Source organism: Artemia sp. Qi Xiang Cuo, chromosome 2 (assembly GCF_049724085.1).
Source record: "Artemia sp. Qi Xiang Cuo chromosome 2, ASM4972408v1, whole genome shotgun sequence".
Taxonomy (NCBI): domain Eukaryota; kingdom Metazoa; phylum Arthropoda; class Branchiopoda; order Anostraca; family Artemiidae; genus Artemia; species Artemia sp. Qi Xiang Cuo.
The window spans coordinates 50,142,972-50,157,377 of NC_142795.1; the positions used below are offsets into that span (position 1 = coordinate 50,142,972).

The 14,406-nt window shown below is 35.3% G+C and overlaps 1 protein-coding gene across 3 annotated transcripts in view; it reads right to left on the reverse strand.

Moving 5' to 3' along the window:
* Positions 1 to 14,406, reverse strand: part of cno (adherens junction formation factor afadin) — a 148,239-nt gene that overhangs the window by 118,113 nt on the left and 15,720 nt on the right. The window contains exon 2 of one of the 3 annotated variants that reach the window (XM_089101615.1): positions 10,073 to 10,297. The exons of the other annotated variants lie outside the window; for them this stretch is intronic. The gene's annotated coding sequence lies outside the window, so the exon portion shown is untranslated. The remainder of the gene's footprint in view (positions 1 to 10,072; positions 10,298 to 14,406) is intronic. 3 annotated transcript variants of the gene reach the window in all.

Genomic DNA, 14,406 nt, shown 5'->3' on the forward strand with positions numbered 1-14,406 from the left:
TGATTTTGGCTCACCGTACATGAATAATTAAAACAAAATTTGCATATTATATTTGGTTAAATGACTTTTTCGAAACTTGTTTAATTTTATTTACGAACGTTTTTATTAGTAATAAATATACGTAACTTAGAATTAACTTACGTAACGAACTTCTATATTCATAAATTTTTAACACGTATATTAGGGGGTTCGCCCCCTAGTCAGTACCCTGCTCTTTAAACTATAGTTCGAATTTTTTTTCCAGTTCTTTAAAAATGACCTCTTAATCACAATCAGTTGATCAGTTGAAAAACTTGTTCTTTTTTATTTAATTCCTGATCTTTTTCTTTAATAATGCTGGGAAATCCGGCGCCCCCTTCATAGCAATGTCCTTCCATATAGCCCCCGACCCTCTCCTTCCCCCACCGACCAGAAAAAATCTCCTCTGAAAAAGTCTGTATACTTCACAATAACCAATACTATATGTTAACATTGAGTAAAGTTCATAACTTTCAGCCCTCCCCCTGGGGACTTTGGGGGATCAAGTCATCCTAAAAGACATTTTTATCATATTTTCGACCATGCTGAACAAAATGGCTATCTCAAAATTTTGATCGGTTGACTTTGGGAAAAAATTAAGCGTGGGAGGGGGCCTAGTTGCCCTCCATTTTTTTTGGTCACTTTAAAAGGGCACTATAAATTTTAATTTCCTTTCGAATGAGCCCTCCCACTATATTCTAGGACCACTGGGTCAATACGATCACCCCTGGGTAAAAAAAAAAAAACAAAAACAAACAAACAAATAAACACGCATCCGTGATCTTTCTTCTGGCAAAAATGTAAAATTGCACATTTTTGTAGATAGGAGCTTGAAACCTCTACAGTAGGGTTCTCTGATGCGCTGAATATGATGGTGTGATTTTCATAAAGATTCTATAACTTTTAGGGGGTCTTCCCCCCTTTTTCGAAAATCAGCCAAATTTTCTCAGGCACGTAACTTTTGATGGGTAAGATTAAACTTAATGAAACGTATATATTTGAAATCAGAATTAAAATCTGATTCTTTTGATGTATCTATTGGTATCAAAATCCCGTTTTTTAGAGTTTCGGTTACCATTGAGCCGGGTCGCTCCTTACTTACAGTTCGTTACCACGAACTGTTTGATATAGTATTTGTTATTGGGAAGTATACAGACATTTTTTTGGAGGGGTGTGTGTGTGCTTTGGGCGGATTTTACAGGAAGAATTCTTGGGGAGGGGGTGAATATTCCAGGGGAAATGTTACAACGGGGGGGCTTTGACAGAATTACCGTACGAAATTCTTTTAAATTGTCTTCGATTCTCTTTCCCAAATTTTACATGTTAAGATATTCCAGGAGACTTATCTGGGGGCTTTTTTCGCCTGTTTTGTTATCTAGGCAGTAATTTCCACGAAAGAGGACATTACTGGAGTGATCTAGAAACCCATTAGAGATTAAAGATTAAATCAAATGAAAGAGTGTTAAGGATAATTTTTCAGGCTGAATCGTCCGCGACCAATTTTACAGGAAGGGGGATTCTCAGCGAGGATGGAACTGCCTGGAGGGAATTTGACGGGGGGGGGGTGCAAGTTTTTTTTTATGGATTAAAAATAATTGGCGACCTTATTTTTTTTGCGATTGGGTTTTGGTCCTATTGAGGCGAAAGTTTTTTGGCGAAAAATGGCCGAAGACAGGACCATGTTGGAGTGAAATCTCTGTCACACTCAAAATTTTTGCTTGAATCAGCCTTCTCCTAACATTCTGTGACTACCTGTTTGATAAGATTCTGAACGAAAATAAAAACGAATAAACACGTACCCACAACCCTCCTTTCTCAAGAAAATAGAAAATTTCGTGCTTTTCCATATAAAAAAGCCAAAACTACTGATGTAGGGAATGGTGCATTTTTTCCTTAAGATCGGAATCCACATTGGGAGTGTTTTCAACTTTTTTTGCGAAGTATAGAAAAGTTCTTAATGCTAATAACTTTGGAAGTACTAACTCTTTTTTCTTTTGATGCGCAATTCTTTTGATTCGTATGCTGCTTTCAAAATTCCCTGGTACTTGTTTAGAATCCGGGCAACACGCGAGAAGAACTACATATAGAATCTTAAAGATGCTATTGAAAAACAGGTTTTCATTGCCTAGTGAGGTATTGCTCACTCTGTGAAAAATATTTAAACTTTAGTTTTTTGGGGTTTAAGGGGCAAAAAAAAGGTACATATGTTAGGTTAGATTACGTACTTAATATCTGCTATGCTTTAACAGCAACACCCCCCCCCCCCTAATGTGCAAATATATAGCCCAAATTTGTTTCTAAACTATTATATTTTTATCCTATTTTGTTTTATATCATTAGCATTAACGAAACTTCACTTCTCCTGTGTTGCCCAATTCTAAACGAGTACCAATTCCCTTTTATGAAATTTTGGTTTCAACTGACAACGGTTGCTCTTTACTTACGTTAATTACCATGAACGGTTTGAAAATTCCAGCTAGAATGAGAATTTGTGGAATCGTATTCAAAGAACTTCGAATTCGTAATGTCCGGTCTTCGGATACCAAACATTGCAATGGAGCCTTTGCGGTCGAGTCCTGTTGCGTTGCGAGTCCGCCCAGCAGGGTTTGCAACTGGACATATTTCATGTCCAATGGACATTTTCCTGTGTGCCGGGACACAATGACATAATAGGGCAAAAAAGGGACTTATTTTAGAAATTTGGGACATAAAAGGGACATATTTTACAAATTTATGACATTAAATAGAATATTTCCCCGCTGGATACATATTTTTGTAGAAAAAAAATGAAATTTTTCACCAAATCAGTATTAATACCACTTGTCTAGCACTAAATTTCCTTAACTGCTTATTTTTTACTAATTTTTTTTTACAAACGTTATTTATTTTTGGAGTCGCGTGCTCTTTCCCGCAGACAACTATCTGCAAATACTCTTGAAATTCTTTACAAGTTTGTATTTTTTACTTGTAAACGATTTCATTCCTTCTTTCTTTTACGCTACAGTCAAGATAATATACAATGAGGCACCTTTTTATTTAACAATCGCTTTTGGCTTCCAATAGTCAGGCAAAAACATCTATTTATCAAGTATTACTAACTGAAAATGAAAAGTTAGCAAAAAAAAAATAGATTCTTGATGATCCGGAATCAATTTTGATACCAAAAGATGTACCAAATATTAGCTTAATATGCTGATTCCAAATATATAATATTTTTTAAGTATAGTGTTACCCATTAGTGGGCCTGAGAAAATTTGCCAAATTTTCGAAAAAGGTGAAAAACACCCCATAAAAGTCAAATAATTTTAATGGAAGTCACGCCATCAGAGAGCCCTACTGTCGAGATTCCAAGCTCTTATCTATAAAAATGAAATTTTATAGTGTTTGCCAGAAGAAGCATCACGGATTCGTGTTTATTTGTTGTTGTTGCTTTTTCCAGGCGTGATCATATCGAACCAATGGTACTAGAATTTCGCAAGAGAGCTTGAAAATTAAAAGATCTACTGCCCTTTTAAGTGACCAAAAAATTGGAGGACAACTAGCCACCGTCCCACGCCCTTTTTTCCTGGAAGTTGTGATCAAAATTTACAGATAGCCATTTTGTTCAGTATTGTTGAAAGGTACAATAGATATGTCTTTGGAGATAACATGACCCCTCAGAACCACCAGAGGAAGGGCCGCAAGTTATGAAATTTGCCCAGTGTTTACATATAGTATTTGTTATAGGGAAGTATACCAACGTTTTCCAAGGGAGGAAGGAGATCTTCTGAGGATGGATTTTCTATGGGGAGAATTTCCCATTGGGATGGAAGTTCCTGGGGGTGAACTTTTCAGAGGAAACTGTACATGGGGAGAATTTACCAGAATTTATATACAGTATGTTTGTTATTTGTCTTTTTTCTCGTTGTTGATCCCATTGTACATGTAGAGACACTGAGGGAACTCTCAGGGGGAAGTTTTCAGCGCAATTGGAATTCTCTTGGGATTTTTTTTTGAGGGGGGGATTTTCCACGGGAGAAATTTCCACGGGGGAATAATCACCAGGAGAAATTCTCCACGAAAAATTTCTGGGGGGATAAACTTTTCAGAAGGGGGTATTTTCCAAACAGGGATATTCCCCAGTGACCTTAAAAAGGATCAGAAACTAAATGAATACAAGTTTTTCTTCAAATAAAAGTATGGTAAGGAGTATTTTTCAGGCAGAATCGTAAGCAAAACATTTCTGGGAAGGATTCGCAGCAGGAATGGAATTGCCCGGGGGTAATTTCCCGGCGGGAGAATTTTAAATGGGAGGAACTTTATATAGAAAAATTTTTCGTGGGGAAATTTTCCACAGAAGGGTGGATTTCCTGGGATTTTCTGAAAAACGATCAGAATTAAAACAAAAACTAGTTTTTTCTACCGAAAGTAAAGAGTGACATTAAAACTTGAAACGTACAGAAATTATTCCGTACATGACGGGGTCTACTCCCTGCTCAATAACCCCCTCTCTACACTGATGTTCGACCTTTTGTCTACTATTTTTAAGAACGATTCTTGAAACACAAGGGCCGTGCCACCCTTGGAGTAAGCTCCCCCTCCACCCTTGGTGGAGAGGGATGGAGCCACCCCCCTCCACACAACGTATTCTTTTCCCTAGATGCATCCAACAGAAATTTTGAGATAGACATTTTGTTAAAAATGGTCCAAGGAACATATAACAATGTCCTCAGCGTTTACACAGCCCATTAGAGCCCTGGGGCAAGGATTGTAAGTTATGCCCCAGGGTTTTAATAAGGTTTTATGGAATGGGTAGTGGTATAAACTTCAGATGGGGCTCATTTGATTGAAGTTTAGTGCCCTTTATAGGAGCCAAAAGTGATTTGAGGGCAACACCCCCCCGCGCCTATCAGTTCCGAAAACCAGCATCCAATCAGAAGTTGTAGACATCTATTTTGTTCAGGATTGTTCAAAAGTCCAGTAATTATCCCTTTAGGGATGTCACTCTTCTGATTGAAGGGCAACCCAGCTTACTTAGCGCTCCGCAACGTCGCTTGACTCCTGGATTGTACCTTATGACATACGTTAGAAATACTCTGATTGGCAAAAAGCTACCAAAAGAATTGAAAATGCTGACCCTCATGCCGACCATACCTGTCAAGAGGAACTCTCGTAGAAAGATGAGCCTTAAGCTCCGACAATTACTTTTTTACTGTTTACATGTTTTTATGACTTTTGCGCTTTCACACTAGTTCATTTTTTATGAGTGAACTAAATGGATCTTTTTCGTTTTCGAGGTTTACATAATATGTCCATCTTGAACGAGGTTTACAAGTCGTAAAAAAACTAGTTTCTGAGATTTCAAGATGGACATATTATGGACATATTATAGACAAAATATGGACATAATTTGGCCGAAAAAGACACATTTTTGGATGCTCAAGGGACATATTCATTGACCAAAAAGTTGGCAACCCTGCCGCCCAGTGCTTCTCGGATCTTTCAGTTTTACAACTGAGCTTATCTAGAGTGCACTTCCAATTTAAGATAACGGAAATGTTTATATTGGCTTGTTCTAAGGCTGAAAAACTGTCAAAACCACGCAATTTTATGGGTTTCAAAAGTCGTTAGGATTCCAAACTTCATGAAAATAAAGGCAATCTTCCTTGGGGTATGCAAATCGTTTGTGGCTAAATTCCCAAAGAAAATAGTCTGGTTTCTCAAATCTATTTGAGGGACTGTGGTTTCGTTTGCCAGAGTTAACTCAAAACAGCAATTAATTTAGATGAAACACCCAAGATGAATGAACTTTTGACACAATATCAGCAGATTGCCACAAATACGGTCGGAGATAATTAAAACTATTTGGTTAATACATAAATTACTTACGTAATTTATTATTACTAGGTCATAATTTATAAATAAATGAATTACTAGGTCAGAGAAGTCCTTCCTTTAGGCATGGGCGTACGGACGGGGGGCGGGGGCAGCTGCCCCCCCCTAGAACTTCAAATTTACACTAGATATGGCAGAAAAAGCAGATGGTTGAAAAAAGGTAATTGGCTAAAAAAAGCAGTTGATAAGAGGTAGATAGCTAAAAAGCAGTTGATAGAAGGTAGATGGTTGAAAAAGCTGGAAATAAATAGAAATGTCCAAATATCGGTTCCGATATCGATATCGTACCGGAACACGCACGAAATTTGTTTTTAATGTAGCACCGAAAATCGCTGCTTAGCACGCAAGATTGGGCAATTCTGTTGTAGCAACCCTGTACACATTACTATCCCGTGTTCTATCAAATAAATTTGATGAAAAGAATCAGCCTAAGTGTTTAACAAGTTTGACAGTGTTTTCTAATCAATGGTTATCCGAAAAAAATTATCAGAAGAGTAAGTACGGCTGCCCCCCCCCCCTAGAAAAGAAGCTACGTACGCCCATGCCTTTAGGGGGAGGTCAAATAACATTTATAGGGTGGAGGAGAGGGGCAGTGGTGGACAATGTAAACTTTCGACTATCAGCAGAGCAACAAGGTAGTCAAAGTAAAACTACAACTATTTGGTTGATAATTAAATTACTTACCCTGATGCTCAGAGGTTAGTTGAGGCCAGAGGTAAGGGTTTAAATGAAGTCAAATGGCATTTACAGCCTGGGAGTATCAATTAACACAAAGAAAAGTACTTTTATAAGCTACTTTATTTTATCAATTCAATGATAGGGGGGGGAAGACCCTAGAACAAATTCAAATCCATTAAAATATGAGATTTCGCAACCAATCGTGTATATGGAAACTTTCAGTGACTGTTAAGTCCAATGCCGTATTTTTTACCTTACTTTTTAAGGATCATAGCTCACTCTTTGTGTGATTGTCAAACCCAGTTACAAATTCAAGCGCGCCTTCACGGGGTGGGAAGTAGCACCCTAATTGTGGAAACCTTGCTTGGTTACCCATTTCAACGCCCCCACGATGTCCCACTGTCGTGATTTTTTTTTTTTGGAATGCATTTTCCTAATACATAAGCTCTTGTGTTTTTGTAATCAACTTATACAGTTAAGACAAAAAATAAATAAGAATTATCATTCATGAATTAGCTTTAAATCTGAGGAAAAACATTTCTCACTAGACTTTTTTTTCAAAACTCAATTTGCATGTTTTTACTAACTTAGGGAACTGGGAGGCGGAGCATTGAAGAAAGAGACTGTAAGCATAGGGTTAAGGATTTTCGAACTTAGAGATTTAAATGGTACATTGTTTATGCTTCCAAACTAATCTATTCCTGAAATGACACAAAGTTTCATTTTGAAGCAACTAAATATCTTAGCTCTCGAGAGGAAATAAATTTAAAGTAATTGGCCTTGAAGACTAACAGAAGAATTATCACGCATTAGAATAACAGAAATCTAATGGATAGGCAAAATCAAAACAAAGCTATCATGAGTGCAGCAGCAGCTATAATCTAGTAAAGAGCTAATTATGGCCCATCAAAAGTGAGTTAAGGTAAAGAATATGGCATTGGACTTTGCGGTCTCCACCGGCAATGATGACTTCCGTTTCTTGGCCCTTCAACCAGAAAGCGCAATGGGGAGGGGGCAGCCGTCCTGTGCTATCACACACCCTTCCTGTTTACTTTCCCCGGAGTTTTCCAGGTATCCTTTTGGAAATGAATCGACCCTGGCTAAGCTTACAGGGTCATACCACTACCCTCATTCCAAAAGAAATAATCGGCAACACCAGGACTCAAATCCCATCCCAAAGGACATAGGATTACAAGTCTAGCACGCTTACCACTTAGCTAGAACGGCCTACTACGGCCCATACTAATTGAAGTTTCTACAAACTGAAGAAATTGTAGTGAAAAAGAAATTCCCTGTGACATAGTTCAGAAATAGGAAATATTATACGGATTTAACATAATAATAATTTTTAATAATGAAAACACATTTTTGAAATTTACGATAAGAGCCCTAAACTCCTCAAAAACAGTGTAACGTCAAATCACAAGTCTTGACTCACAGAGCCAATTGGTAGTGCAATTATTCATATGCCCTAGCAAATAAGCCTGGTTGTTTTACGAATTATTGTCAGTTTCATCACCTAAGGCAGACAAAATTCTTTCTGTAAGGTTTATTTTGTACATTTAACAAAATAAAAACGAAAAAAATTAAAGAACAGTTTTTCTTATGGAAGTAAATGTTAAACTTTAAAACGACCGAGAATTATTATTTCACAGTTGACTAAATATCTAAAAAACTAGATCAAATAAACTGCCTCGTGATATTTCCCTATATTTGGAAAATTCTTAAATTAAAAGGTAGCGCTTTTTTGAACACACAGGAGTAAAAAAGTCTTTAACAAGCCTGCAGAAGATAAAAGACAATTTTATAAAGCTCTCAGTAGTTCTTTGCCATCCACGATATTGATTACTTTTTGTGTACAGCTTAAATCCTCTAAAACCTCAAGCAAGCTCACTTCTCAGTAAAGCGTTAGTTTTTCAGAATTTAATAAATAAAGGGAAAATCACGAGTCCAGTTCAAATTGAGCTACTTTTGTAGATATTTATTGCATCAAATGCGAATCAATAATTGATGTTGGTCTTGAGTTTCGATTTCGCTCTAATTTTCCATAAAAAATAAATAAATAAGTAACAGAAATAAGACTGGCTGGTGAAAATTTTGAAAAACTTATATGGTTCCTAATTTTTAGTTGCATTATTAATTTCAATAAAACGTGTTCATTTTATTTTAGCATTTTCTTAACAGTTATGTGGCTACTTTTCCTCTATTTGGTTATTTCGTAATTTCTAAGATTCACTGCCAATGCTAATGAGATTGCTTAAGTTGCTTCTGAAGACAAGCCAAATAAGTGCACAAAAAATGAAGGAGTTTCTTGCATTCTTAGGACTTTGTTTGATCAATATCTAAGTTTTGAAAAACTTTATGGCCAGATTTGAAAGTCAATGTTTAGTTTCCATGAAACAAGCTCGTTGGTAAGCCAGTCATCGACGGAAAAAAGGGAAAAAAAATCCAAAAATTCGAAACAAGATTGATGGAGGGTACTAGTCAGTCGAAATGCACCTTAGTATCTTGTTGGAAGGGGAAAGAAACAAATCAACTAGGGGAAGGAGCAAGGTTAATATACTGTTTCGTTGAGTTCTAAGCTTGGATGTGGGCGATGAAACTTCGATCCAATGCCCCCTCCCCTTTTTCTTACAGCGCCCTAAATTTTGTACGGATATCCAATTATTTCTTGTATTTTGCCGACAAAAGGGCACTAGCCCTTTCAATTTAAAATCAAATGAGCTCTTTTAGAAGTTTCTACGACAACGCTTTCTATAAAAAACTTTATATGCCCCCAGCACATAACTTACAGCCCTTGCCCAGAGGGCTATGAGGGGGTTATCATCCTCAAAGATCTAATTTCCAGAACTTTCAACTGCGTTGAACTAAATGGCTATCTCAAAATATTGTTTGGATGTGTTCGGCAAAATGGTGGGCGTGACAGGGGGTTAGTTGCCCTCTTATCACTTTCAACTATTAAAAAGGGCACTAGCCCTTTCAATTTACAATCGAATGAGCCCTTTTTGAAGTTTCTACGACAACATTTTCAGTAAAAAACCTTATATGCCCCCAGGACATAACTTACAACCCTTGCCCTGAGGGCTGTGGAGGGGTTGTCATCCTCAAAGACATAATTTCCAGACCTTTTAACTACGTTGAACAAAATGGCTATCTCAAAATTTTGATTGGATGTGTTTGGGGAAATGGTGGGCGTGAGAGTAGTAATGCATCTAGTACCACAGGGCGTACAGTGGGGCGTATATCGTATAAAGTGACCAGAACATGTTATATTAGTCAAATAATGATATACAGTACTGAACGTACAATTATGCAAATGAGATACCTTTTGATACCTCTATTAATGTAGTTCAATGACCCAAATTATGATGTACACCCAGTATCGCGTAACATTAAATGGTCTTAACTAAGCACATCAATATCGGGATGAAACCAGACGACAATAAAAAGAATATTTTTTAATTGGATTGAATGAAAGCGGTAAAAGATTAAAATTGCTTACCAGTTGAGGTAAGTCTGAGGGAATGGTAAGTCTCACGCAACGTGACATAAATGTTATAATATGATTAGAATAACGTCATGGGTACCAGCCTGTGGAAACGGTTAGCGGGCACAAGGCGATCTTGCAACTTGACCTAGCTTCACTTCTTGGCTGTGGTCGGTATAATACACAAGTACCAATTGAGGAGTGCAGCTAATATAAAATATTCTTTAGTATTGGAGTATGCTAAAAAGTTGAAACTAATAAAGTCGTAGGCACCAAGAAAAGAATTTTAATATAGAAATTCAGAACAATCCGAAGAAACCCTTAGAAATGAAGTAGTGAGCTGGTTATGGATTTGAACCACCAAGGACCCCAACCGTCAAGGACCAAAACCACCAAGGACTACGACCTCCTAGAGTCCCAATACCCCGTCCCCCATTTTTTATACTTTTTTTTTACCCCAACCACAAAGGACCCCAACCTCCAAGGGCCTCAATACCCTATCCCCCACCTTTTAGGGCCCCCCCCATTTTTTAAACTTTTTTTGAACTTTTATTTTTATTTTCTTATAAATTTTTTTAACATAGAAATTTTTTAAACTTGTTTTTACATGTCTTAAAATGAGATGACCTATACTTAAAACAAAAAAAGAATTAGAACTTAAAACATACTTAAAACACATTTAATATTTTCGAAATACAAAATGAGAATGATAGATATGTTAGTCGTGACTTTTACTGTTAGAAAAATAATGTTTGTAGTAACACTTTTTTTTTACTAGAAATATTTTGGACTTCCATGGGTAATTATTTTTAATTATTATTTTCCATGGGTAATTGTTTTTAAATAATTATTTCATGTTAAGACTCATATATAATACCTTTTGAAAAGGATAACATAATATTGGAGTATGCATAAAGTCGAAACTAATAGTCATATACAATTTAGTCAATCTTTGTTTTTTGTTTTTTTTTCTTGGAGGGATGTCTTGACAATAATTATTTAAATTTCCAAAGAGAGTGAAATCTGAGGGGACGCAGACTCCTACATTTTAGGTAATATTTTTGGAAGGATGCCATGACAATAAGTATTTAGATTTCATACTCCTAGCCATTACCTACTGAAAAGGATTACATAGTATTGGAGTATGTATAAAGTTGAAACTAATAGAGTAGCATTCATTTTAGACAATCTTTTTGTTTCTGGAGGAATGCCTTGACCATAATTATTTAAATTCCTAAAGAGAGTGAAATCTGAGGGGATACAGACTCCTACAATTTAGGCAATATTTTTGTTTTTTTGGAGGAATGTCTTGACAATAATTATTTAAATTTCAGGCTCCTAGCTAATACTTTTCGAAAAGGATTATATAGTATTGGAGTATGCATAAATTTGGAACTAATAAAGTTGTATACATTTTAGTCAATCTTTATTTTTTTAGGAATTGACAATAATTATTTAAATTTCCAAAGAGTGAAATCTGAGTGGGTGCAGACTCCTACATTTTGGACTGAATTCTTGGGACTTGGAAATTGTTTTAACTTTTTTTTCTTTATGCGGATGTATCAATGATACTCTATGGCTGCTCATCGACACTAGAATACGCGACTGTACCAGTGGTACTCTATGGTTGGTTATCAACACATAGTTTATTGTATGTACTAAATTAGTAATTTTCGTACATTGGTAGGATAAACACCTACATTATATTCTTTTAAAAAAAAGTAAAAATGAATTATTCGAAGAATGTGTGTACATATGATAAAGTCGTCGTTTCGTTGAATGCTGACAAAGTCAAATATTTGAACTACGAAACAAGTTGTAGTGATAAAACTATTGGATACGTATGGCTACGTTGTCATGACAGTGAGAGTTTAGACCATTGGAGTACCGACTTGATTCAACATTGTTGATGGAAGATATACTAGAGTATCACTTCCAGAGATGATAGTGCTCAAAGAGAATGCAAACACAAAAATAATTGTCGATGACGGGGGACAACTTCTTGCTACTGTTAGTGGTAACACGTTACCTGTTGGTAGATCTTATCACAAACCTTATGGTATTAACATTATGAGGAAGACAAGAAGAAGACAGGCATGCTCCTAAACTAATGTCATTGACCGTATATTGTCTACGTCTCAAAACTGATACCTGTGTAAAAACAATGTCATAATAGACAGTGAAATCACAGTCAAAATAAAAAGGGCATTGGTAGACAATATCACTAGTAAATATAAAGATGAATTGATGGAAAATAAAGCACAAGTGAACATTATTGCTACTATTGATCATATAATCAATGAACCGAAAAATACGAAAGATGAAAAGCATATTGAACCAGTAAAAATAGTGTATGACTCAAACTAGATTAATGATTATTCTACTGGTTACGAACTAAGAGAAGAAAGTAGCCACAATATCAAGAGAGAATATGATGAATTATTTTATGGAAGATTCAAAATGTCCAAAGATGTTCAATGAAATTAATAATGTAGAATGATGTATGTAACACATTTTTATGTTAATATTCTACATCTCGTCATTTCATTAAAAACATTTTTTGCATTACTTTGTCATGTTTCCATTATTTTTAGGGTACTCTACCACGTCAAACGTATAGATTGTTTATTAAAAAGTCAGAGATGTAAGAAAAAGGATTTTCAGAGACATAGATACTACTAGGAGACTCATAAGTCTAGTAATTGGTGACTGAGTATCAAAAATTTAAAAAAGGACCTTTGCATAGAACAAATTCAATTACTTGGTAAATTCCAAGTCATTTAATTGATGACTGATTATCAAAATTAATAAAAAAAACACTTTTGCATAGAAAAAATTCAAATACTTGGTAAATTCCGAGTCTTTTAATTGGTGAGTGAATATAAAAAAAATTAATAAGAAAACACTTTTACATATAACAAATTCAACTACTTGATAAATTCCAAGTCTATTAATTGGTGACTGAGCATCAATAATTCGTAAAAAAGTACTTTAAAATAGAACAAACCCAGATACTTGGTAAATTCCAAGTCTTTTAATTGGTGACTGAGTATCAAAAATTAATAAAAAAAATACTTTTTGCATAGAACACATTCAACTACTTTGTAAATTCCAAGTCTCGTAATTGGTGGCTGAGTATCAAAAATTAATTAAATAGATACTTTTACATAGAACAAATTCAACCACTTGGTAATTTTTAAGTCATTTAACTGGCAACTGAGCGTCATAAATTAATAAAAAAAGCAATCTTGCATGGAACAAACTCCCATATTTTGTGTTTACTAAGTTTTTTAATTGGTGACCCATTATTAACAATTATAAAGTAAACATTCTTTCATAAAATAAATTCAAGTTACTTGGTGAGGTTCAAGTCGCTTATTCGGTCACTGAGTATTAAAAGTTAATAAAAAAGAAAGTGCTTTTGAATATAACAAATTCAACGATTTGATAAATTCCAAGTCTTTTAATTGATGAGTGAATATCAAAAATTAATAAGAAAACACTTTTACATAGAATAAACTCAGATACTAGATAAATCATAAGTCTTTTAATTGATGACTGAACATAAAAATCAATACAAAAAAACTTTTACATAGAACAAACTCAACTACTTGATAAATTCAGTCTTTTAATTGACGACTGAGTATGAAAAATCAATAAAAAACCCATTTGCATTGAACAAATTCTAGTACTCGGTAAATTACATGTCTTTTTATTGATGACTGAGTATCAAAATTAATAAAAAAAGTACTTTTGTATCGAACAAACCAGCCATAGAGTACTAAGGAGTCAGCCGCATAAAAAAAAATTTCAGTGAGTAATATAGTTAAAAGTATAGATTACAACACGTCTCAAGTGCTGTCATCTTTTCAGCTCTACTTATAGGGCAGCACACCCGCTCGCACACACAGGCATAGTGAGAGACAAGCAAAAAGTTGGGTTCATTTAGGTTCACTTACCATGGCGTTCCATGTTAAGTGAACCTAAATGAACTTAACTTTTTGCTTGTCTCTCATAAAAATAATTATTTGACTTGTCTTTGTCTTGTCTTGGCTTTGACATTTTTTTGGCTTGCCTCTCTTAATTTGCTTGTCTTAACATTAAATAATTATTTATAAATAATTACCCATGAAAAATATATCCATGAAAAAACAAGTTGAAAAATTTTCCAAGTCAAAAATATGACTTGACTTATGTCCCATCCGTCCTTGAAGGTCGTTTTGGGGCCTCTTCTTTAACCAGTTCATTGATTAGCCTCCTGTAAGTGCTTCTGTTTTCGGCCAGGCGGCAGAGTTGTGGCAGGTTATAGGGTGAGAAGTTTTCTTTCCATCTCTTTGGAGGGCGACCTC